The sequence below is a fragment of the Protopterus annectens genome, chromosome 1.part1, assembly GCF_019279795.1.
Source record: "Protopterus annectens isolate FY-2018-M chromosome 1.part1, PAN1.0, whole genome shotgun sequence".
In the NCBI taxonomy this organism is placed as follows: Eukaryota; Metazoa; Chordata; order Ceratodontiformes; family Protopteridae; genus Protopterus; species Protopterus annectens.
Window position 1 is genome coordinate 635,929,070 of NC_056726.1, and position 26,696 is coordinate 635,955,765.

Consider the following 26,696-nt stretch of genomic DNA (forward strand, 5'->3'; position numbering starts at 1 on the left):
ATGTCAAGAATCTCAATGGCAACACTCAGATCTGCTCTGAGTTGCAGCACAATGGCACTAAATATTCAGACCCAACTGATATCGCCAACATCAGGGCAGATAGGATCAGTGCTAACTTTACCCCCCTCTCACCCATGAAAGAGCCCATCTCTATACCGGAAGACTGCAAAGTTGCTGTCATCACAGCTGCACAGGTAAAAACCACACTCTCCAAAGCCAGGAACACAGCATCCATGGGACCAGACAACATCCGAGGCTGCGTTCTACATGAACTACACAACGAACTGGCACCACACCTAAGTACCATGTTCAATCATAGCCTCACCTCATGCTTTGTGCCTGCTGAATGGCGCACAGCAATGGTTATCCCACTACACAAGGGGGGAGCCACCACGGACCCCAGGAACTAGCGCCCCATTAGCCTGATGAGCCTGGTCTGCAAGGCCATGGAGCGTACCATCATGGAACTTATAAATAAAGACATTGGTAATTTCCAAACTCTGGACCACAACCAGTTCAGGCTTGTAAAAGGTGGATCATGTCTCCTAGACCTGATAAACTTCTTTGAAGCAGTCACCAAAGCCGTAGACAAGGGTAAGGTGGTTCACACAGCCTATCTAGATCTTGCCAAGGCTTTCGACACCATCCCCCACTCTGGAATTATAGATAAACTCACTAAACTAGGTATAAATCCCTATGTCACTGACAGAACCCACACTGTGAAAGTAGCAGACTCCAAATATGACTTCAGACCAGTGACAGGTGGAGTACCGCAAGGTTCAGTCCTGTGTCCTGTCCTGTTTGGTATCTACTTCCCTGAAGTACAGGCTAACACAGAAGGTCTTTGGCTGATGAAGTTCCCAGATGACTGCAAACTAGGAGCCATAATATAAACTACTAACGATGTGGACATCCTACAAAAGGGCCTCACTGAGACAGATGCCTGATGTCAAAGCCATGGCCTCAAGCTCAATGCCAAAAAGTGCATTGTCATCCCCTTTGGTAAAAACTCTGTACCCATGAACTACAACATAGGCAGTAGTATACTTAACACCGAAAATGTGATAAGAGACCTCGGGACACAGGTGGACAGTAGTCTCTCCTTTGATAATCACATCACCACAGTAGTCAGGAAATCCTTCTACGTGGCACACCTCATCACAAAAGGTTTCTCATGCAGAAAAGAAGAGGTAATTTTTCCCCTCTATTCATCACTCATTAGAGCCATTATAGAGTACAATGCCCCTTTTGGTATGTACCTCACAAGACATCTACAACAACTGGAAAGGCCGCAGAAATACCTCACAAAGAGGATTACCAGCCTCAAAAACATGCCCTACACAGACCGTCTCAAAACACTCCAGCTTTACTCTGTCACATATCGCCTACTCAGAGGTGATCTCTGCCTAACATACAAAGCTATGTCAAACCCTGAGCTGTTGGACATGCTCCACTTAAAGAAATCCAAATCCCACCAAGCTTTGGCCCCAAAACCCAGACCAAAATACAAAAGTAGGGGGTGTATCCATTTTCATGAAGGATACCCACACCTTCAGGTTAGTGGCACAGCACGAGGCCTCAGAGACCATCCAAGTGCAACTAACAGTGGGCAAAGCTGCTTATCAGATCGTAGCCTGCTACAGATCACCTACCTTGTCTCAGAACCCTCACTCAGCATTTCTGAGAACACTGGAAAATATAAAGGTCCTACCAAACACCATGATATTAGGAGATTTCAACCACCCAAACATTGACTGGGAGAATTACTCAAGTACAAACTCCTTTGCCCAACGCTTCCTAGAGTTTATAAACTCAATCACCCTGGAACAGCTGGTTACCATGCCCACTGGAGGTGACAACTTATTGGACCTGATCATCACCAACATGGGGGATCAGTGTTCCACACCAGAGGTAAACCCGTCACTGGTAAGATCAGATCATAAAGTAATCACACTGGACATCCACATCCCGACCCCACCCGCAGTCAAGGAAATCACTGTGAAAAACTTTTCAAAAGCAAACTTCACACTTCTCAAGACCGAAGTGAAAAGTTTCAAAGCCCCCTTGCTAAAGGATAATGCTATCCAATCCGCAGAATCCTTTACAAGTGCATTCTATGAACATCTATAGGGATGCATGGATCGAGCCATCCCAAGTAAAACCAAAACTCACTCCTCCAAAAAGAGGAAACCAGTCTAGTGGTCCCCGGCCATAAATAAACTATACAACAGAAGGAGGAAACTACTACATGATAGAGCAAAATTCCAAAAAGGAAAGGCATCACTGATCAATATTAGCAAGAAACTATGATCGCTCATAAAATCATCCAAGGCCAGTTTCAAAAGAAAGATTGCCAAGGAATCTAAAGTTAACCACAAAGCTTTCTTCAGCTATATCAACAATTTAGGTGGCAACTCTCAGATGTGCTCTGAGCTACTGCAAAATGGCAAAAAATACACTGAACCAACTGACATTGCCAACATCCTGGCGGACAAGTTCAGTGCAAACTTCACCCCCCTCACCCCCAAAAAGGCCCGTGTCCATCCTAGAAAAATGCAGAGCCCCAGACATCATGGACATGCAGGTGAAAACAGCCCTTGCCAAAGCTAAGAACACAGCATCAATGGGACCGGATGGTGTCCCAGGCTGCGTCTTACATGAGCTCAAAAAGGAACTAAACCCTCACCTAAATTCACTGTTCAGACTCAAGTCTTACCACAGGCTATGTACCCAAAGAATGGAGTACAGCAACAGTCATTCCGCTCCACAAAGGTGGTGCCACAACAGAACCTGGGAATTATTGCCTTATAAGCCTGACCAGCCTGGTCTGCAAAGCTATGGAGCGAGTTATCATGGAACTCATAAAAAGAGACATTGGGAACCTCCAGACAATGGACCTTACCCAATTTGGCTTTGTTAAAGGCAGATACTGCCTCCTAAACCTAGTTGACTTCTTTGAAACAGTTACCAAGGCCATCGATGAAGGGAAGGTAGTCCACACAGCCTACCTGGACCTCGCTAAGGCCTTCGACACCATTTCCCACTCTGGCATCATAGACAAGCTTACCAGCTTGAACATTAACCCCTATGTCACGAGATGGGTAGCCAACTGGCTCACGGATAGAACACACATGGTCAGAGTTGCGGGTGCCATGTCCGACTCTAAACCAGTCACAAGTGGCATCCGACAGGGCTCGGTCCTGGGACCCCTCCTGTTTGATATATACTTCTCTGAGGTACAGGCAAGCATGGGAATAATATGGCTGAACAAGTTTGCAGATGACTGCAAACTGGGGGTCATAATTGACTCTTCGGCTGACACAGACATCCTCCAGAAGGGTCTTACAGAGACAGATACTTGGTGTCAAAACCATGGCCTCAAGCTGAATGCCAAAAAATGCATAGTCATCCCCTCTGGAAAAAACAAAGTGCCCACGAATTACCACATAGGTGGTAATCCACTAGGTACGGAAAATGTAATTAGGGACCTGGGGACCCAGGTAGATAGTAACCTCTCCTTTGATAATCACATTGCCAAAGTAGTTAGAAATTCCTTCTATGTAGCCCACCTAATCACTAAAGATTTCACCTCTAGATCAAGAGAGGTCATTGTGCCCCTCTACTCATCACTCATTAGGCCCATAATAGAGTACAGTGCCCCATTTGGTATGTAACTTAATCGGCACATGCAACAGCTGGAAAGACCACAGAAGTACCTCACCAAGAGGATCATGGGCCTCAAAGAGATGCCGTATGCAGCTCGACTAAAGAAACTCCATCTCTACTCGGCTGCTTACTGCCTGCTCAGAGGTGATCTATGCCTGATGTATAAGGCCATGTCCAACCCGGAATTAATGGACATGCTCCACCTCAAGAAAACCAAATCTCTTATAGCCACATGCTCCAGTGAATTAAACCTCAGCACAGCAATAAACATGATGTGCTGGAGGGATATATTCCTGTCCCAGAGACTTCCCTCGCTCTGGAATAGAATCCCAGTTTATGTTAGGCAGAGCCCCTCACTGACTCTCTTCAAGAGGAATCTTGACGAGTGGATGAGAAATCGTAAATTTATCCCTGGGACTACTTTAGTGGCCCTGCTAGACAGAGGCCCAGGAAACTAATTTAAAAGGGAGGCGAAAGCCAACACATTCTGGTTAGGCCTATAAATGCTCTTGGGCAGATAATCTAGTACCTACCTATGAACCTATGAACCTACACGCTCTAGGGACCTAAACTTTGTCACTACAATAAACAGAACATGCCGGAGGGATAGATTCCTGTCCCAGAGACTTCCCATACTCCAGAATAAACTACCTATCTATATCAAACAAAGCTCCTCATTAGCATTCTTCAAGAAAAATATTGATGATTGGATGGGAAATAGGAAATTCACCCCGGGGATCACTTCTGTGTCTCTGCTCGACAGTGGCACAGGAAAATAAATGTCTTGGGTGGCAAAAGCCAGGGTACCTTTTCGGCTGGGCTTGTATAGGCCCCATGGCCGATAGTCCAGTACCTACCTATGAACCTATGAGCCTTGCCTAAAAAAAGGTAATATGGGGACAGCAAGAGCCTTGGCCAGTATTCAGAAGCATAGGGACGACAGGTGCAAACCATCTGTAGCGAAGCAATGAGGCTTGTCTATCATGTCATCACAGGCAGAGACTGGATCCCCTTTGAATGACACCAGAAGCTCAGCGAATTGTTGAGGTTTATCGTCTTTCTGTTATATTGCAGTATCATGTAGGTGAAGGTAAGATGCTACTCAAGGTCAGGGTCATACCAGCCTGGGCTACATGATCATAGAGCTACTATATATCTCTTGTCATGTTGTCCTGGGAGGTATGTCTCAGATCATTCACACTGACATGTACAAAGAACACGTCATATATGTACCTGTTCTGGAGTGATGTAAGTGCTTGTGTTATGTGGCGGATCATAGCACCTGACAGACAATTGACAGTAACCTTCCCCTTGTCCAGCTGAGTGAGTGGAACATCTGTGTGCCTGACTATGAGTCACCTATTACTAGTGTGTTGGGTATGTTGCTTTGCCTTAGGGCCTGTTGTGAGGCACACTGCTTTGGTGTATTATGTGTTTTCTGGCATGTGCTTGGAGGTGCATGTTACTTGCTTGTCTGCTTAGGAGGACACTCTCTCTCTTTTTCAGATTGATATTTGTATTCTCCGAGTATGGTAATATGTATTTATGTGAGTGTTTTGCTGGTGCTTATATTGTAGGTCTATGTGAGACAATTGGTGTTGTGGTTTTATGACCCTACTCCTCCTGACTGTATTGTCCAGTATTGGTTTGACAGAGCTTAGCCACCGGTTTGACCATGTGTGTGCCAGCATGTGGTGCATCAACCCATATATGATATGGTCATGGGCTATACATACAATACACTCACAATACATCTAGTATGATAAGCCTGCTGAGGTTAGCAAATGTGAAAAAACCTTTGGGCAAACTGTCAGCAAGTAATGTCTGTATTGCACCCTGTAACTCTATATTGCTTGCTGAAGTGTAAAGACATACTTAGTTTGGATTAAGAACCCCACACTTGCCAACTGTGTGTGTGTGTTTGTGTGTGTCTGTCTCTCCCTAGGGAGAGAACAACCTTTTTGGAGACTACTCACTCCCCTTAAAAGTGGTATACTCATCTTTGTCAAGTCTGATGATGTCACCATCCTACAAATATACCTGTGGAAAAGATAAATCCTGGTAATGTGTATAGTGTGTCATGTAAATGCGTACTGCTGTAGTGTCATAATATAGTTAGGTAGGGGTTTGAATCTTGCACTTGCCAACTTTGTGTCTTTCCCTGGGGAGGAGCAACCTTTTTGGAGACTACTCACACCCCTTAAAAGTGGTATACTCATCTTTGTCAAGTCTGATGATGTCACCATCCTACAAATATACCTGTGGAAAAGAGAAACCTCAATAATGTGTATAGCATGTTGTGTAAATGCGTACTGCAATAGTATCATAATGTAGTTAGATAGGGGATTGAATCCTGCACTTGCCAAGTTTGTGTGTCTCCTTGGGGAGGAGCAACCTCTTTGGAGACTACTCACACCCCTTAAAAGTGGTATACTCATCTTTGTCAAGTCTGATGACGTCACCATCCTAAAATATACCTGTGGAAAGGCAAAATTCCTGTAATGTGTATAGCGCATCATGTAAATGCATACTGCTGTAGTATCATAATGTAGTTAGGTAGGGTTTTGAATCCTGCATTTGCCAACTGTGTGTGTGTGTCTTCCTGGAGAAGAGCAACCTTTTGGGAGAATACTCACACCCCTTAAAAGTGGTATATTCATCTTTGTCAAGTCTGATGATGTCACCATCCTACAAATATACCTGTGGAAAGGAGAACTCCTACTAGTGTGTGTAGCACGTCATGCAAATATGTGTTGCTGTAGTATCATAATGTAGTTAGGTAGGGATTTAACTCCTGCACTTGCCAACTGTGAGTGTGTGTGTCTCCCTGGGGAGGAACAACCTTTTTGGAGAATACTCGCACCTCTTAAAAGTGGTCTACTCATCTTTGACAAGTCTGATGATGTCTCCATCCTACAAATATACGTGTGGAAAAACGAAATTCCAGTAATATGTGTAGCATGTCATGTAAATACATACTGCTGTAGTATCCTAATGTACTTAGAAAGGAGTTTGAATCTCTCACTTGCTGACTGAGTGTGTGACATTGTTGGTCAATATAGAGTGGGTTTTGATTTTTTTAGTGTATGACATATCACAATGACAACTGTATGTGCATTACACATGTAAGGTAGCTGTGGGGAAAAGCCATATACATACATGTGATCTCAATTATTTCATAGGTGGGTACTCTGCTTTCTTCATGAATGTATCTGTTATATTTCCCAGAGCGTGCTGGCACTTTCCAGACCTTAGGTCACTTCTGTATGCTAGTGACAAGCTTAGCCGCAGCAGTGATCCCTGGGCTACATCTTCTGTTTCACATCCACTCGTCATGGTTTTTATTGAAGAGTGTGAGTGAGGGTTTATGCTTGAGGTATATTTGAATCCTGTTCCAAAGCAAGCAAAGTCTGGCAAAGATTACTAATCATTATAGGTGTGCAACAACCTCTGTGGATCTGCATGCAAACCCTTTATTGCTTATGTGCTCCACAGAGGGATTTCCAAAACCCTTTGGTAATGTGATTATCAAAGGAGAGATGACTAAACACATGGCTCTATGTATACATTAGTACCTGTTCCACATTTTGGGGGCTACTTCCTATGTTGTACTCTGGGGATACTTTGTTTTCTAAAAGTGATAACTATGCTTTCTTTGGCTTATAGCTTTACAGCATGAGTTTGACACCAGGTATCTGTCTCTATGATACCCTTATGGAGGATGTGTGTGTCATCTTGAGAATAAAGTATAGCCCACAGTATGCATTTTCATCAAACATGGGCAGACATATCCCTACTGTGTTTGCTTGTACCTAAGAAAGCTATATGCCAAACAGGAGTGGTCCCAGGACTGAGTGCAGGTGAATACCACTTGTTACTGGCATAGAATTGTACATGGAGGCTGCAAATGTTACTGTGTGTCCTACATCTGTGTGTCAGTTGTCAAGCCATCATCTAGCAATCGTTTATGGTCAGCCTGTTGAGGTTATGTATAATACCAGAATGTGGGATGGGTATGAATTGCTGGTGAGCTATAGCTTGGCTGTGTGGACCTCCCCTCCCTCACCTATAGCCTTGTTAACTGGCTTGAAGTCTACCAGGTGTATGAGCCATGATCTGGGCTTTAGAGAACCTAAGTGGGTATGGTGCAGTGTTTGCAGGTTCATAATGTCTCTGTTAATGAGTTCCATAATGCTGTGCTCCATAGCCTTCCCGATAACATTTGTCTGGCTTATAGGGTGAGAGTTTCCAGGATCTGTTGTAGTTCTACCCTTAATCAATTTATGTTAACATTTGCACTGGGTGTGACGAGGGTGGACAGGTCTAGGAATAAGTATATTAGAAAGTCAGCCCAGGTTTGAAGGTTAGTACACATAGCCAGATAGGCAGGATTAAGTTGGTGTGTACATGTGCTGAGGAGGGATGCAGAGTATATTGTGAAATAGATGCTAAGGATGAAGCCATCAGGTAACAGGAAAAGAGGAATGCCTAAGATGAGGTTTATGGCTGTGGTGAGAGAGGACATGCAGGTGGATGGTTTGACAGCGCAAGATGCAGAGGGCAGGAAGAAATGGAAACAGATGATCTACTGTGGCGACCCCTAATGGGAGCATCCGTAAGGAGAAGAAGAAGAAGACATTGTAGCTCAACCCTTGTGGACTGTGAACACCATCACCATGCATCATTCCACAAGTATGTAACCTGTATAGAGGCTGCATCTGGACAGAGTGTTTAGGTGAGTGGTGACTTCATATGTCAGCTTGTGTATGACACAGCCAGGGACACTGCCCAGTACGATTGCCACTCTGGTTTGGACTTTGGTAAAGAGATGTTTTAACTAGAGTGTCTGTGAATCATCAGGTTTTATATTCTTCAGGTCTGGAAATGTGGCCCTTGTGTAACGACAGGGTGGTGAAATCCGCATTCAAACTGTCTAACAAGAAATTGGTAATGTCAGTCAGATAAGTGTACTTTGTGACCATTTACATTAACTGTGACCTGATCTGAGATTCCCCCTGTAGATTATACACAACACTAAAGAAAGCTTTAGTGTTGTCTTTGGAATCTTTGCCATTTTGTATTTTGAAGCTTACCTTGTATGTTTACTGAGGGATTGTATTTTCCCAATGATACTGACCAGAGAGGTGATCCCTTCTTGGTATGTAACTCTTTTCTTGGTACAACTTCACACCTTCTATTATATATTTAGTTTATGGCAGGGGTCCATGAGACTAATGCACTCTTACTGTATAAGTGAGAATTTCTTGTGTTTGTGATAGCACGGTCCATACAACCCTGTAGGTGAACAGTGTGCATTACTAAAGGATTATGCAGCTGGGACAGTGTTAACCTTAGTAATGCAAACCAATGATAGCAACAACAGCATCACCCACAGCACAGTGTCAACCCATGTCATACACACACATGCGTACTCAAGTTCCAAAATGTGTGTAGTACAATGCATGCTGGCCACCAATAGAAACTATGGAGTGTTAACGCTGGCCAATACGGGGCATGTCACCCTGCCCATGTGTCCAATATGCATGTACATGCAGACAGTGCACCTCCACCATGTTCACAAATGGACACCTGCAAACCTGTGTTGCACACACCCCACACTTACTATCCACTGTATAACACATGCTGACATAACTACACACATCAGCCAAGTGGCACATGGGCAAACAAAACACAATTGGAATAAACACTGGTGAAAACAATACAACATTGCTAATTACAGCTTTAATGCATCATGCCTGCTCAGCTACACCTTCAAGGATATCATTACGCTTTACTGCTGACAACATGCTACACATCCAACCATTGCTATACTTAATTAAAGTCACCCTGTGCATCAGCACCATGTTAGCCTGTTCCTGCATCAATGTTACAGATGATAGGAGATGGCACAGGTTTCATCATATGCACAGGGTGTGCTGTTGGTTTGCCAGAGGCCTACACTGAGCCATACAGTTGACATGTGTGTGTGTGTGAGTGTGTGTATGAGGGCCATGAGTACTGTTATGAGCCAAAGTTGATGTAATGTGTGCGGGTATGTGTTTGCCCTAGGTTTCTGGTTTATGTGTGTGTGTTTGCATACACACAGTTCCATCATGTGGCTGCCATATACGAGGATTTGTGAGACAGCTACAGACTGTACCTGGCTGGGAATGGCCAGAGCCACGTGCACGTGGTCTGCTAGGACGGTCTATGGACAGCCCCCTAACATTGCTGGGGCTGGTACTGGCACTACGGGAGCGGCTGTGACTTGCTGGACATCCACGGTGACCTCCAGTTGCTGATGTTGCTGGCATACGTCCATGTCGATGTCTTAACTGTCCCACACTGTCCTGACACATGGACATGACATTGTGGAGGACATCCAATGTCTCACCCCAACGTCTATCAATGACCTCAGTGTAGTTACTTATGACACCTGCTAGGTCACGGATACTGTCATTTACAGAGGTGTAATGGGCCCTTTGTACCATTAGCCCCTGTCTGGTGTACTGCTCCATTTGTGTCTGTGCCTCCATGACAGCCTGGAACATGCGTGTGGTAGAAAGAGGTGTGGCACATCTGCCAGAGACATGATGACCAGCAGTGCTCTGACAAGAATCCCTGGGCATCTGCCTATGTGACACCATTCCAGACATCTGGCTATGGCTGCTGTGTCCTGATACATGTGCCATAGATACCGCACTGTCCTGGCTAGTGCCAACCGTACACTGTCCCTCAGCTAAGGGCATTGGTGATGATGGATGTACAGGCAGTATGACTGTGTGCATGGATGGGGTGGAGACTTGTGTACTGTCAATTGGTGGCCCAACAACAGACCCTGACAAACCTGCCTGTACCTCAACACACCTATCCTCATCATCACTGTCTGTCTCAGTGACATCAGGTTTCCTGCTGTACTGAACCAGCCCCACCTCAGCACCTGTGAGAGGAAAACAGGAAACACACTTTAAGACCTGAACATGACTTCAGACCACATGCGCACATGCACACATGCGCACATGCGCACATGCACACATGCACACACACAAAAATACACTCCTCCCTAAAGCAGACACACACAACACAAGCAATCACAGAACATACACAATAGCAGGTGATGGTGGGGTACAGTATCACAAGCAAAACAGTCATATCACACATGTCAGCATGTAGGACATGTGTTGCTCAACAGCATGCAGTGCAAGTGTAGTCAGTCCTTGTTACTAACATACATAACTAACTAACCTTCTCTCTTACACACTTCTTATCTATTTCTGTCTCTTCTTCCCCTCTTTTAACTGTTCCAATCTAACTTTGCATAATTTATGTAAAATTGCTAAGAAGTAATTGCAAATATGTAATGCTAATATGTAATGAACTGCATATGGTAAATGAACTGCATATGGTATATATGTTTCTCTTTAAAATTATGTTTCCCTCTGGATGGTCTTTTTGACTTCCAATTTTTGCTATTTCTTAAGAGTAATGATTTTTTATGTAATGTACTTAGTATTTAGTGGAGCTTTTCTCCTCGGGCCTCTGCTGAAAATGGACATGTATCCAGCCAGACTAGCCCGGTCAACAAATGTAAAATAAATAAATAAATAAAATAAATAAACAGTATACATGGCTTTGATGCATGTGTTTTGTTATTAGGTGATGGCCCACCCCCGGAACACAATGCATACATGGACACAACATTGCTGTGCAGGTATTCATAACCCTGTAATGTACTGTGCACCATAACTCACAGGTGTACATAACATTGTTGGATGTGTATCTGTGTGTCAGATAGGTACCCAATGCTGATTACAGCCTCTGTGTCTTTAGCAAATAATTGTGGACACATTTTTAGCACATGCATGATGAGTATTCACACAACATCATCAGTGGTGCATGGATAATTGATGGAATACCATTCGGCCACATACCCAATGTACGGTACTTATGGTGAGTGTAGATCATATTGTGGACATGCCAGTCTCATCCATGACATGGCATGCTAAAACACAACTGCATATTTAAACACTACACATACCCAATGTGTGTCATATGACCTAGCCACTCAATAGCATCACAAGACATATATGTGTCAGTTGTGCAAATGGAGATTGGTATGCATACTGTTTAGAGGTGCATATGTGTGCACACACACAACATTAAGGTGTATAGCAATGAAAGCTATATGTAGTACTGTGGTTACAATAACTGGATAGGGTATAGTACCATAGGCCATCATCATGAAGCATCAGGTGGTCACTCAAGGCTACAAATGTTTCCCAAACCAGCACTAAGCATGCTGTGCCGGAACTGTACTACCTTGGCTAAATTCATTATTTCACAACCAGTTGTTACATGAGTTTGTAAGAAGGCCAATAAGGAGCATTCCCTGACATGAATGTGTAGTGTGTTGCAGAGTGTTTAAATGCCCCATGATAGGCCTCTACCCCTCAGGTATATTATGTGTAATGTGTGGATGAGATTTTGGATACTGGAGTGTGTCTTTACAGAGGGTTTGGGAATCCTTTATGTGTAGCATGTTAAAATGCTCTGTGTATGACATAGATGTGTATGTTATGTGCATGTTAAGTATCAGCTGTGCCTATCCAATGGTCACTACAGTCTAGCCACATTTGTTTGAGATGGTCTGGGTATTGCATGTGTTTGAGGCAGCTAATCACATTAGTGAGATGTGTGTGCTCTTACACCAAACATGCACAGCATGCATTATGGGTAGGTGTGTTACATGTGTACATGGCTTACACATTAACTATGACATGTGCTTTTTATTTACAATAATAAATGTAGAACACACTCACCAGCATCTGTCCGCTGCCTTGATGTCACCCCAGAGGGACCTACATAGAGATGAGACAGTTTGTCAGTGGCCACAACTGTGGCATTGCTACTGTATGTTTGCAATCTTACAGTACAACAACAGTTTACATTCACAGGGCTACAGATTATGTTCCAAATGATCAGTATTGCACAACAACAGGCTCCACATCTTTGAACGACACACTCCACATCTCACATATGCATGATCTACCAATACAGGTAACAGTTGTCTACAGATATGCCATGTTACCTGCATGCTCCATGTGTGCTTGCTGGGTGGCTCCAACCTCCATCATGGTGTATGTCTGCTGCTGTTGTTGTTGGGCAGGTGCCACCAGGCTCAGGAGCAGCTCCTCCACTCTGGTGAGGGGGGGGATAGATATTAATACACCTCCTGTTGCAAGCTGTTGTCTATGCACATCAGCAGCACGCTGACGGACATGTCTGAGAAGATCACTGCAGTGGTGGCGTACCTGCTCATATGTCCGGTTATGCAGGGCTACCTCATTGACCCTGTGACAACATCTTGTCACATTGCAGTATGCTCCTGCTGGTCCTGGTTGGTTCGTGAGAACATGAGATGGTAGTGCTGAATCATACTGCTAGTAATGATATCATCTTCAGCACTACTGTAACTGGGGTTCCTGCGATGGGCCATCATCCCTGGAAGACATAAATACAAAAATATGTCTGAGCAAGTCATATGGCACATTTAACATTATACAGTACAGATATCCCTGAACTGCCATGTATAGCAACCTATAAGCTAACCAAGAGTGAAACACTGTAACTGCCACTTATCACTACTCACCCCACAACTGCTTGAAAGTGCCTTGCTCACTCTCTATCTAATGAACCATGTTCTGCACAGCAACAAAATAAAATCACTATATAAGACTATACAAGAGTACCTGGCACACTGTATGCAACATGATGCACCACCTAGCCACAGCAGATATACATCAAGCTGATGTGTAAAGAAATATATCATCCATCACAATCAGTGTAAGGTCCAGTAAATGTATTACTATTATACCACACAACTTGTTAATGGCAAACCCGTGGCCAAAGTATGTGCACAATTGGGAATATAGGTTGCATACTGCTGTAGTACACTATGAATGTTGCTAGATATGCAGTTATATGTTTTACCACACATATGTCAAAGGACATGTTACAGACATACCCCCACACACATCAGACATAATTACAGAACACAAAGGTATGACAACCCAGATAACCTTTCAGTGTGTACTATACAGTACTGTATGTCAGTGCTTACACAACCTTAATCTTGAGAAATATAATCTGTGATGAATACAGGGACCACACAAAACAGTGGATGCAAGCAATGTGGACATACAGTATACTTTGCTGTACAGGCCCAGAGCTTCAAGTAGTACTACAGTACACACAGTATTTGCATTCAACATTGGTACCAATCAATAATCATAGATGTAGTGCTTTAACCTCCAATGACACACCCTAGTTAAAACCAAGGGACGTAATCACACTGTATGCAATAGCACTTGTTCTGCCTAGCAACAGAATACACAGCTTTTGCTAGGATCAAAGCAAGGACCCATAATACCATGACATAAACAGTTTCCCACTAAGCTATCCCACAGATACATATCTTTGACGTATTCACAAACATATTGACCATCACAGTCAGTGAACAGTACAATCTATTGCAACAAGTAGATATAGGTGTGTATGAGTAAATATATATATATATATATATATATATATATATATATATATACATATACACATCCATTGGTCTGCATATACATATATGTGTAGGCACATATACATTTCACCTTTCATAGTGAGAATATCAATTATACAAAGGATGTAAGGTGTACAGTAATGTAATAAAATCACACAGTCTTAGGATAAATGCATTGAAGGTGTTCACAGCCCCGGTAGCTTTAGTAGGCCTTACTGGCTTCAACATTGCAAAGTGAACAAACCACCCACAGTGTTTAACCACCACATGTCATATACCAGCACTGTATGCTGTCTTGTTTGTCACACACTAAAACCTACATACAAATATGCGCATACTAACCTTCAACAACATATATATCTCCCCCCTTCACAAAGAGTTGCAATATGTCCCCTGCTCTATGCACATATACAGATGTGAATATATATGACACATATATATTTCTCCGTATGTGTGTGGCATACACACACAAGGTCCATACTGTTGTAAGTCCCTGGACCTCACAGCTGAACTGTTGGGCCTTGCTGCAACACAAACAGGTGTCACATATGAACACACACTAACATTAGGGGATATATATGGCATCAGATGCTAGATAAGCATACTAGACTGCTACAGCAGTTGCCAATGCTAAGCTGCACTTTAATATGACTATCATGCATGTGTTGTTCTGTCACACCCATGTTTATATAATGTCAGCGCTAATCCCCCCAACAGCCATTGGCCACACTACTGTTCAGAACACAGATAACATGGATCAGATCTTTGACATTTAATGCTGAGCTACACATTTCACAGGTATGCCCCACTGCCCAAAGGTACACACATTATTGTCCATAGCAGTAGTTAAGCAGAACATCTGTGCATAAAGAAGTACTGCTGCCACATATGAATGGTTCACATTATGTAGACTATTCTTCAAAAACATCTACTACATGCCAGTAAATACATATGTGTCACATACCTTTCCTTTGTATGATTAGGTAATATTTCTTTTTCCTTTTCTCTGTCTCTCTGTTTCTCTGTCTCTGTCAGTCTCTGCAATAGAGTGATTGAGTTTGTTGGCAGAGATTGCAGCCTGCTTTTGTAGGAATTTTCACATGAGCATGTGATGACCTCTGCACCAATTAGTGGCCTCCATTTTGCTAATTGCATGCAGCCTGCTGTGTAGTAATTGCAGTAATCACTGTCATAGCAACCCAGTACTATAAATTGCTGACTCATGTAGGCATGGCTCTTTCAGCTTTTCAAGATGGAGATCATTCTTGTTTGCTGTGGACATCATTGTTTAAGACAGAAGGTTGGTATAGTTCTTATATCAGAAGCCAGGGGTGTAGCCAGAGATTTACATTTTGTGCTCAGACCTAATGTTGCTGCCTCCAGTACCCACTTGTCAGTGTAGAAATGTACTCACCCCTCAAAATGCTACCCCAAGATACATGGAGAGATGTACTTTCTTTTCAACTGTTACAATTAACTGCCATACAAAGCTAGTTATTGAGATGTATTCCTTTGGCACAAGAATTGTTTGTGAATTGCTATACTGTGAATATTCATTTACTCAGTTCTAAACAGTTTGTGCTTTTTTTAGTGTTGACATTAGCACAAGCTGCTCAGAAAAACTGGACACATTTAAGTGCTGTGAGTATGCCTACCTACATCCTTGGTAGATCCTACACACACAGGTATATTCTACATTTGGGTAGGGTTGCAGAAGTACAGAGAGCATAAGTACTATTGTGTGGATTTTATCTTGCTGGACTTACAGGGCTGATGTGTACATGTTAGTTTATCAAGGCAAGTAGTCTGTCTGCATAACTCCCAACTGTGGACCTATCCACATGATGACCAGAGAATAGCCTGTTATTTTTTGCCTGTGCACCACACAGGTCTATTCAGCAATAGAGCAATGGCATTCTTACAGTTGGTTGCTACCAGTACATGGCTACATCCATTTGTATTTCAGTGTTGTATTCCAACATAAGGGTATGCTTCCAAAACTCCTTCCAAAGCTATTTGCACAGTGTGTAACAGCAGAAAGGCTGATATGCCTCTGTGTTTCTGCCTCTGCCAGTCCTCTCAACCACTCAGGTACATATTTGAACAGACTCAGGGAAAAGTCAAGAAAAAGTCAAGGATAGTCAGGGACACCTTTAAAATATTAGTGCCATTAAGTTGAGACATTGAGAGAATCAGAGCATATGAATTAATACACCTTTTCTGAAGTAAAAGAAGTATCTAACTCTTAATTATTGTCATTATTCATTAAGTGTAATTCACCACCTTTCTGGCCAAAGTCAGTAGTTTTCGGAGGGATTCAGAGCGACAGAGCTAAAATTTGTTTCAAAATCAGGGACATCCCTGAAAATTAGGGACAGTTGGGAGGTATGGCCTCTGCCCTAAACAGATATGCCAGTGTTTGTCCTGCTGTGATACTGTGTGGGGTTGTAAAGTGATGGTATAACATTATTTCCTGCTAGAATGGCTGCTTCTCTTATCACAGTCATGTAATGCAATCCCACAACAACTGTTGGTCAACATCCACAGAACAAGTTGTGTGGTATGGTATTCCTATTTTTCCTTTACATTCACTCATTCTGATGCATGATATATTTATTTAAGCACCAACTTGGTGTATATCTACCGTGGCTTAGTGGTACTTCATGTTGTATAGTGTGTGAAAGGTGCAGGGTTTGAGACTTACAGAGGTGTTTTATTTTGCTCCTGAGCAGAACAAGGGCCCTCACATATAGAGTGACTAAGGCACTTTTAAGCAGTTGTAAGCAGGTTTGCGTGGGTTTGTGCATTGCTGAGCATTGCTTAGCCAAGTGCAAACAAGCGCAAACTTGCGCAAACCCACTAACTATTTTTAATAGTGCTTACTCCTGCTAACCCCCCGCGCTCATTTCTTTGAAAGAAAAGAAAATGGGGAGATAGGAAAATAGTGAAAAAGGGGCACAAAGAGGGAAAGACAGTATGGAAAATAGCTCGGGATGTGCAGGATGGGTGTAGGGAAGGTCCATAGCTGTCCATTTCTTCAACAGCAACAGCTGTGCATATGCAATAAATTTGGAGGTAGATATGAACCCTTCAACCCCTGAGAGAGGGGTGAGGACAACAAAGTATGTTGTAATTGGGCGGCGCAGTGGTGCAGCATTTAATGCTGTTGCCTCACAGCAAGAGGTTCTCTGGTTCGATTCTTGGCTGGGGTGCCTTCTGTGCGGAGTTTGCATGTTCTCCCTGCGTTCGCGTGGGTTTCCTCCGGGTACTCCGGTTTCCTCCCACATTCTAAAGACATGCTTCTGGAGCATTTCTCCCCGGGCCTCCACTGAAAACAGGATCTGTGGAACCTAGTCGGACTTTCCCGGTCAACAAATGATAAATAAATAAATAAAAAATAAATAATGCCAATTAAATAACATTTCATGCAAAATGGACAGCTATGTATGGGGCGTAATTTTTTTTTTGGGAGCAGACAAACAAGACGCATACAGGGGCGGTATATGATACATGTGGTGGGTGAACACCTTTGACGGGGAGGGATGTTTGGAAATCGCAAGCCCATGAGCCCCCAGATGGAAACAGTGGGACTGAGGTCCCCACCCATGGGCAGTCACCACTGCACTTTCACGGCACATAGTGTGGCTGTGCTGGGAGCTGTGTAGGAGGGGCAGGCTGTACCAGGAGTTGTGCCACTCGGGCCTCAAGCTGGTTCTGCAACAGAATGTTCAATCTCTCTACGTACCACAGCCCGGACCGTTTGAAGGGTGATAGGTGGCACTCCTCCACCCATGCTTGCACGGGGGGGGCTGAGCCCCATCTCCTGCAGTTCTTCCATCCAAAGGTGGCACAGGCCCAATGGAGGAGGAGGTGCCAGGCTGGGCACCAGATCTGCTGGTGCCAGGTGCCATGGACAGCTGAGGTGGGACAGGTGGGTCCGCTGGGACCAGCCTTCCCATACGAATTATGTTTTGGAGAGTTTAATAAAGATATGGGTTAGTAACAGTCAACAGCATTCCCAATTAGTTATAACAGCATGCAGAAGTGTTCCCATTAACCCAACACTCCAGATTTTCAACAATTGGAAAGCAAGCATAACACATGCATATATAGAACAATAGTATACATTACAACCGCATGCAGGTTGAATTGATGGCAACAGGCCACCAATATTGTGGTATTTTAACAGGGCACGTGCATAGAAATAAATGCAAATATTTATAAACCAATAGGACATATGTCCCAACAAATATTTTGAGATTAGACATACCGATTGAGGTGTGGAATTGCATTTTTTATGCACATACAGTAGGGTGGAAAAAGATAGCTCAATTAATAACTTATATATCCTTCTAGTTTTCACTAAATTCCTATTAACTGCAGTTATATGTCCCTTACATGTATTATTACACTACCCAATGTCCTTATATTGTGCAATTGGATTTTGCTAGATCATTATATACATGAGCTGTATTTTACATACAAACTGTCCAAGACGCAGATGTTACTGCAACATATTTTTAGAGTTGCTCACACACACTACTGCTAAGATGGTACACTGACAGCTCTACTTTCATATAATTATCTAGATATGTTCAGATGAAAGTTTCAGTTATATGTTAACAGCTCCCTACATTTCTGGCAGCACACTGACATTTCTGGGGAACACAGTACCAAGCTACTCATGTGCCAGATTAACCTGTACATGCTGGGCATGAGCCAACAGTTGAGGGCTGTAAATATGCATAAAACCTACTGGCACTCCCTTCATCCACATTATATGGGCCTATCCAAGTGTGGGTTGACACTGCTTAATACAACACTACTATTTGTAGAATGCAACAGTACAACAACATATCAAAGAAAATGACACAGACGCACTCCAGGAATTATACATTTATTAAAGGATTATTACACCTTTATTTATTGGGTTAAAACACTTTTTGAAGGCTCTCTCATTTATTTTATATAACAGTACATGCAGAATAATTACTAACCTGCCTGATGACGCAGCCTTTGCAGCCTATCTTCATGGGCTTGCTGGTTCATAGCCTGGACACAAAGATATTGCCAATATCCTGGCAGATCAATTCAGTGCCAACTTCACCCCCCTCTCACCCCCTAAACGGCCCATCTCAATACCGGAATATTGCCAAATTCCGGTAATAATGGCCACATAGGTAAAACACGCACTCTCCAAAGCTAAGAATACAGCATCCATGGGACCAGATGACATCCCCGGCTGTGTACTACATGAACTACAATGTGAACTGGCACCTCACCTAAGTGTCATGTTTAATCATAGCCTCACCTCAGGTTTCATGCCCACTGAGTGGCACAGAGCTACAGTTATCCCACTCCATAAGGGGGGATCCACCTTGGATCCTGGAATCTACTGTCCCATCAGTCTGACGAGCCTTATCTGCAAGGCCATGGAGCGTATTATTATGGAACTTATAAAAAAAGACATTGGCAACCTTCAAACACTGGACCCCACCCAGTTTGGGTTCATGAAGGGCCGATCTTGTCTCTTGAACCTCATTGACTTCTTTGAATCAGTCTCTAGAGCCATGGACAAGGGTAAGGTGGTCCACACAGCCTATCTAGACCTCACCAAGGCTTTTGACATCATCCCCCACTCTAGAATCATAGATAAACTTACTAAGCTGGGCATTAATCCCTACGTCACCCAATGGGTTGCCAACTGGCTTACTGACAGAACCCACACTGTAAAAGTAGCTGACTCCAAATCCAGCTCCAGACAAGTGACAAGTGGAGTACCTCAGGGTTCAGTCCTGGGACTGCTCTTGTTTGCCATCTACTTCTCTGATGTACAGGCCAACACTGAGGGACTCTGGCTAACAAAGTTCGCAGATGACTGCAAACTGGGAGCCATTATTGAATCCCCAAATGATGTGGATACTCTGCAAAAGGGCCTTACAGAAACAGATGCTTGGTGCCAGAGCCATGGGCTCAAGCTCAATGCCAAGAAATGTATAGTTATCCCCTTTGGGAAAAAGACATGTACCCATGAATTACCACATAGGTGTCAGTACACTAAACACCGAAAGTGTGATAAGAGACTTAGGGGCACAGGTGGACAGTGGTCTTACCTTCAATAACCACATCGCCACAACAGTCAGGAAATCCTTCTATGTGGCACACCTCATCACTAAGGGCTTTCCATCCAGAAAAAAGGAGGTCATTGTCCCACTGTACTCATCCCTCATTAGACCCATTATAGAATACAATGCCCCATTTGGTATGTACCTCTCAAGACATCTGCAACAACTGGAAATGCTGCAGAAATACCTCACTAAAAGAATCACAGGCCTAAAGCAGATGCCCTACGCTGACCGCCTTAAAACACTCCAGCTATACTCTGTCGCATATCGTCTACTCAGAGGCGATCTCTGCTTAACATACAAGGCCATGTCAAACCCAGAGCTGTTGGACATGCTACACTTAAAGAAATCCCAATCCCTCGGAGCCACATGCACCAGGGATCTAAACCTTGTCATCACAATAAACAAAACATGCTGGAGGGATAGGTTCCTGACCCAGAGACTCCCCAGACTCTGGAATAGACTGCCCATACATGTCAAGCAGAGTCTCTCTTTGGCCCTCTTCAAAAGGAACCTTGACGATTGGATGGGAGAAAGGAAATTCACCCCGGGGATCACATCAGTCGCCCTGCTAGACAGGGGTCCAGGGAAGTAAATAGTGTGGGAAGAAATAGCCAGGGAATTGTTATGGCTAGGCTTGTATAGGCCCAAGAGCTGATAGCCTAGTACCAACCTATGAACCTATGAACACCTGCAGCTGTGAAGTAAATGCAGTGATATTGAGACATACCTATCCATAGTACAGACAAACATAGCAATTCTTAACTACTTAATACAATGGCTACTTACTCAGTACTGGGGCATTAGGCATCACATGGGATTCCTGGATCCACTGGTCCAGTTGATCCTCCCTACATCGCTTCAGGTCAGAATAATGGTGCCTGACCTGCTCACCAGTCCAAGGAACACCAGTGGCACTGGTGATATCACGGGCAAGACTGTTCCAGGCCTCCGTTTTATATTGGGTATCCTGGTACTGGCCCTGCAGGAGTCTTTCCTCATGATTGTGGACAAGGATCCAAACCATTACTTTGGACTCCTCAATGCCCCAGCATTGCACTCTAAATCAAGTGCCTTCTCCAACACTGGCCATGCTGACTGCAGAAGGAAACTACAACCAGTTATAGCAAGTATTCCCACCTGTGGAGCTTAAATATACCTCATTTCCCGCACTTATTTGTGATTGACCACTTTTGGAAAAACTCAGCTGTTGCACACCTGCTGAGCTGATGTTGGCAATGTTTAAAATTCCTTTGATAGATATGTGTCTGTTGAAAAAGTACATGTTTACGAAATGCTGTCATGGCTTAGTGGTTAAGTACTGTGACAATAGTGCACAGTATCCTGAGTTCGAGCCCTGTCACTGCTTTTATTTTCCTACTGGGCAGACCTGACTGGTTAAAGTACAGTAAAGGAGGTGTGGCCGTGTTTAACTGACTTTGCTCAACTTTGCTCGACTTTGCCCAACGTTGCTCGACGTTGCTCAACGTTGCTCAACGTTGCCCGATGTTGCGCTGGTTAAAGTGGTGCGTAGCTATGAGCAATTGGATTTAAATATGCTCAATACTAGTAAAATGTGCTTAGCAGTACTTTATATTGCTTAAAATAGGATACTCAAAGCTACTAACTGTAGCTAAGCAATGGGCAAACCCGCGCATACCTGCGCAAATACGGGCAGCTATATCGGATGAAATAAAAAAAAAACTCTTTCTATTTTTAATTGTGTCAGTTGTTTAACATATGGGGGAGTGTAGTGTTACATTGTGCACATGTGAGCAGACTCGCTCATGTAACTTGAAATTGTGGCATTTCTTCATTCCAGGGGTATGGATTTTTGGACTGCTTGGCAGTCCGACACGCCCCCTACACTCGTCCAAGCACCGTGTAAGCTTTAGAGTTGAGGCAGCGCACCCTCATTAATATGCATGGCGTGCTGCCGTCATACTCTTAGACTGGCGCTCCCATGTAAGACTAATCTAGTCTTACACGGAAGATTAGTAAATCCTGGGGATTAAGTAATATACATTAACAATTGCACATTCATTTGCTAATTATGTTACATTCATATGAAATAAAGGCACCTGTTATAATATAAAATATACTTATGCATTAGTAGATGTTGAACATACACACTTATACCTAGAAATATTTCAAGCACATGCAATAATGCCTTTCTAGCCTACAAATATACCAAAACAGTTATTCCCATAATAAGTCCCCAGGTTGTTCTTAAAAAATATCAAACTAGTGCTTTCTTTAAAGTAATTTTTTAGTGTAGTCCATGTATCAGCTACTGTTTCAGACAACCAGTTAGAGCACCTATCAGTTCTATATGATCTGTGTAGGTTGTTTCATGGTTATCTACTACTTTTTGATAACCCCAAACATTCCCAAAGGTAGTTGTCTCTAAAGGACTTCTATGCCTGAATAAGGTCTATTCTTAAATGTCTGTGTGACATACTATACAAGTTCAGATATTTTAGTCTTTCATAATAACCAAAATGTTCACATAAATAGATATCTTTAGCATATTTCCAATTTACTCATGCTTGATTTCTTATAAAGTTTCCATATTGTTATTCCATACTCAAGTTTGGGTCTAATTTAGTTTACAAACAATAATGTCATCATTTCCAATTTCCTAGACTTTATAAATCTTTTTATACAACCTATAGTTCTATAACTATCATTAACCAATTGGTTGATATGATTAGAAAAACGCAATGCTAGATCTATCAATATACCCAGGTCCTTAAACGAATCTGCAGTTTCAATAATTGTGTGCTGTATTAAATATTCATCTTTCAATCTATGTCTACCAAATCTCATATACTTAGATTTTATTGTATTCATCAGCATATTTCATTTATTTATTTAACATTTGTTTACCAGGAAAGTCCAATTTGGAATGAAGCCAGTTTCAGCAGAGGCCCAGGGAGAAACGCTCCAGATGCATGTCTTTGTAATGTGGGAGGAAACTGGAGTACCAGAGAAAACCCGCATGAACACAGGGAGGACATGCAAACTCCACACAGAATGCACTCCAGCCGAGAATTGAACCGGAGATCTTCTTGCTGTGAGGTGACAATGCTATGCTGCACCACTGTGCTGTCCTTATTCTCCTGTGCCCAAATGGTCAATGTATTCAAGTTCTTTTGCAGAAATACCCTATTTGTAAGTAATCAGTTTATCCATTTCAAGTCATCTACAGGCAGTAGAATACATCAGATAAATATCATAGATCTGAAAGATGCATCTTAAACAAGTGTAGGCCTAGGACATAGCCCTGTGGAACATCCTGACTATAACCCAGAATTTCACCTGTCCAATTACTGTATACTTGCCATGTTCTTATTGTATGCCATACAGCTATCAATTTTATCAAGATTAAATCAATGCCTAATTATTCTAATTTATTGATCAATGTTTTGTATATGAATCTATCAAATGCTGAAGTTAAGTCTATATAAATTACATCACAGCACAATTTTTTTTTGGACGGCGCAGTGGTGCAGCGGTTAGCGCTGTCACCTCACAGCAAGAGGTTCTCTGGTTCGATTCTTGGCTGGGGTGCCTTCTGTGCTGAGTTTGCATGTTCTCCCTGCATTTGCGTGGGTTTCCTCCAGGTAATCTAGTTTCCTCCCACATTCTAAAAACATGCTTCTGGAGCATTTCTCCCTGGGCCTCCACTGAAAACAGGATCTGTGGAATCTAGTTTGACTTTGTTAAATAAAAATTTTTTTCATTTATTGCTGTTATTATATTGTCATAGAAAAGAGGTTCTCAGGTTCGATCCTTGGCTGGGGTGCCTTCTGTGCGGAGTCTGCATGTCCTCCCTGTGGTCACGTGGGTGTCCTCTGGGTGCTCCGGTTTCCTCCCACATCCCAAAGACATGCTGTAGGTGGATTGGACACTCTAAATTGGCCCTAGATGTGAGTGCATGCGTGTGTGTGCCTTCTGTGGGAGGTTGGGTGCCGGGCTGGCAACTCGATACCGTAAAACTCCACTGCCAGTCATGAGTGGACAGGTGATCCACTGTGACGACCCCTAACCTGGACAAGCCGAAAGAAGAAGAATTATATTGTCATAGAAAATTATGTTATAGATGGGTATAGAGCTATTTTCAACATATGCATGCTGAAATATGGTTACAAGTCCCAATATTGTCAATTCTGGCAGTATTCTATCCAAAATAACATTCTCCATAACTTTTCTTTAACATGCAGGTAACTTATGAGTCTGTATGACTCTGGGTTTGTCCTATCCCCATTTTGCTTAAAGATAGATTTAACAACTGCATGTCTCCAATCCTGAGGAACCTCTTCATATTTAAATGACCTAATGAATAGCAGATATAATAGTATTGCAATTCCATGCCAAAGTGTTTTCAGATCATTCTTCTAATTCTTTCTCCCCCTGTGTTTTGTTTGGGTCCAGTTTTCATAGTTCTTTTTTAATATAATCTAATTTAATTCCAGTATCTGAAGTTACCTTGATGTTACAAGGACAATGTACCATCCTCTTTGTTGAGCTAAAATGCTTTGCATAAGATTTTGTAAATATATCTACAATCTGTTGTGCTTTAATATGTTGTGCTTGGGAATACATTTTGAATCTAAACACAGTTTATCAGTTCGTATGTCTTTACTCCTAACACATCTTGTTTATCTATAAAATGGTTTCCTATCAAGCTCAATATCTACAAAATCTCATATGCTTATTTTTTATTGTATTTATCAACATATTACTCCCCGGTGCCCAAACATTCAATGTACTTTTGTAGAAATACCCTGTATGTAAGTGATCAGTCTACCCATTTCAAGTCATCTACAGGCAGTAGAACACATCAGATAAAAAGCATAGATTTGAAAGATGCACCTTAAACAAGTATAGGCCTCTATAGGCAGTTGAACACATCAGATAAAAAACATTGATCTGAAAGATGCGTATTAAACAAGTATAGGCCTAGGACATAGCCATGTGGGACATCCTGACTATAACCCAGAATTTCACCTGTCCAGTTACTGTATACTTTTCATGTCCTATTTGTATGCCATACAGCTATCCATTTTATCAAGATTAAATTAATGCCTAATTATTCTAATTTATTGATCAGTGTTTTGTTGTCACCTCACAGTAAGACGTTGTCCTGTTCGATTCTCAGCGAAAGCGTCTTCTGTGTGGAGACATGCGTGAATGGGCGTACCTTCGTTGAAGGTTGTACGTCAGGGCTGGCAACTCAGTATGTAAAAATCTGCTGCCAATCATTAGCGGACCAGAGTTCCGCTGTGGCAACCCCTAACCGGGAAAAGCTGAAAGATACAACAACAACATTGATCAGTGTTTTGTGTATTACTCTATCAAATGCTGAAGTTAAGTCTATATAAATTACATCACAGCACAATTTTTCATTTACAGCTGTTATTATATTGTTATAGAAAATCACTTTATAGGTGGTTATAGAGGTATTTTCAACATATGCATGTTGAAATAAGGTTACAAGTCCCAATATTGACAATTCTGACAATATTTTATCCAAAATAACCTTCTCCATTACTTTTCCTGAACATGAAAGTAACTTATGAGTCTGTATGACTCTGCATTTGTCCTACCCCCATTTTGCTTAAAGATAGATTTGACAACTGCATGTCTCCAATACTGAGGAACCTCTTTGTATTTAAATGACCTACTGAATAACAGATATAATAGTATTGTAATTCCATGCCAAAGTGTTCTCAGATCATTTTTCTAATTCCATCTCCCCCGTGTTTTGTTTGAGTCCAGTTTTCATGGTTCTTATTTAATATAATCTAATTTAATTCCAGTATCTGAAGTTACCTTGATGTTACAAGGACAATTTATAATCCTCTTTGTTGAGCCAAAATGCTTTGTATAAATAAGATTTTGTAAATATATCTACAATCTGTTGTACTTTAATATGTTGCGCTTGAGAATAAGTTTTTAGAATCTAAACACAGTTTATCAATTTGTATGTCTTTACACCTAACACATCTTGTTTATCTATAAAATGGTTTCCTATCAAGCTCAATATCTTAATATAAATTTTCTTCAGTGTTTTCTTGCTCTTATTTCACAATAACTCCAGGATTCAATAAAATCTATGTAGGCTCCGTGTAGAGATTACATGGAATGTACCGGCGTACACGGCCATGATTCCCCCTCGGCAGCATGCCATGCATATTAATTATGGCACGCTGCCAAGGGAGATCACAGTAACATGGATATTGAATCCATATAGGCAGCAGTGTAGTGTCCCATGGTTGTGTATTGCCCAGGGAATTCCTTGACAGATGTTATATACAGGATTATGTACA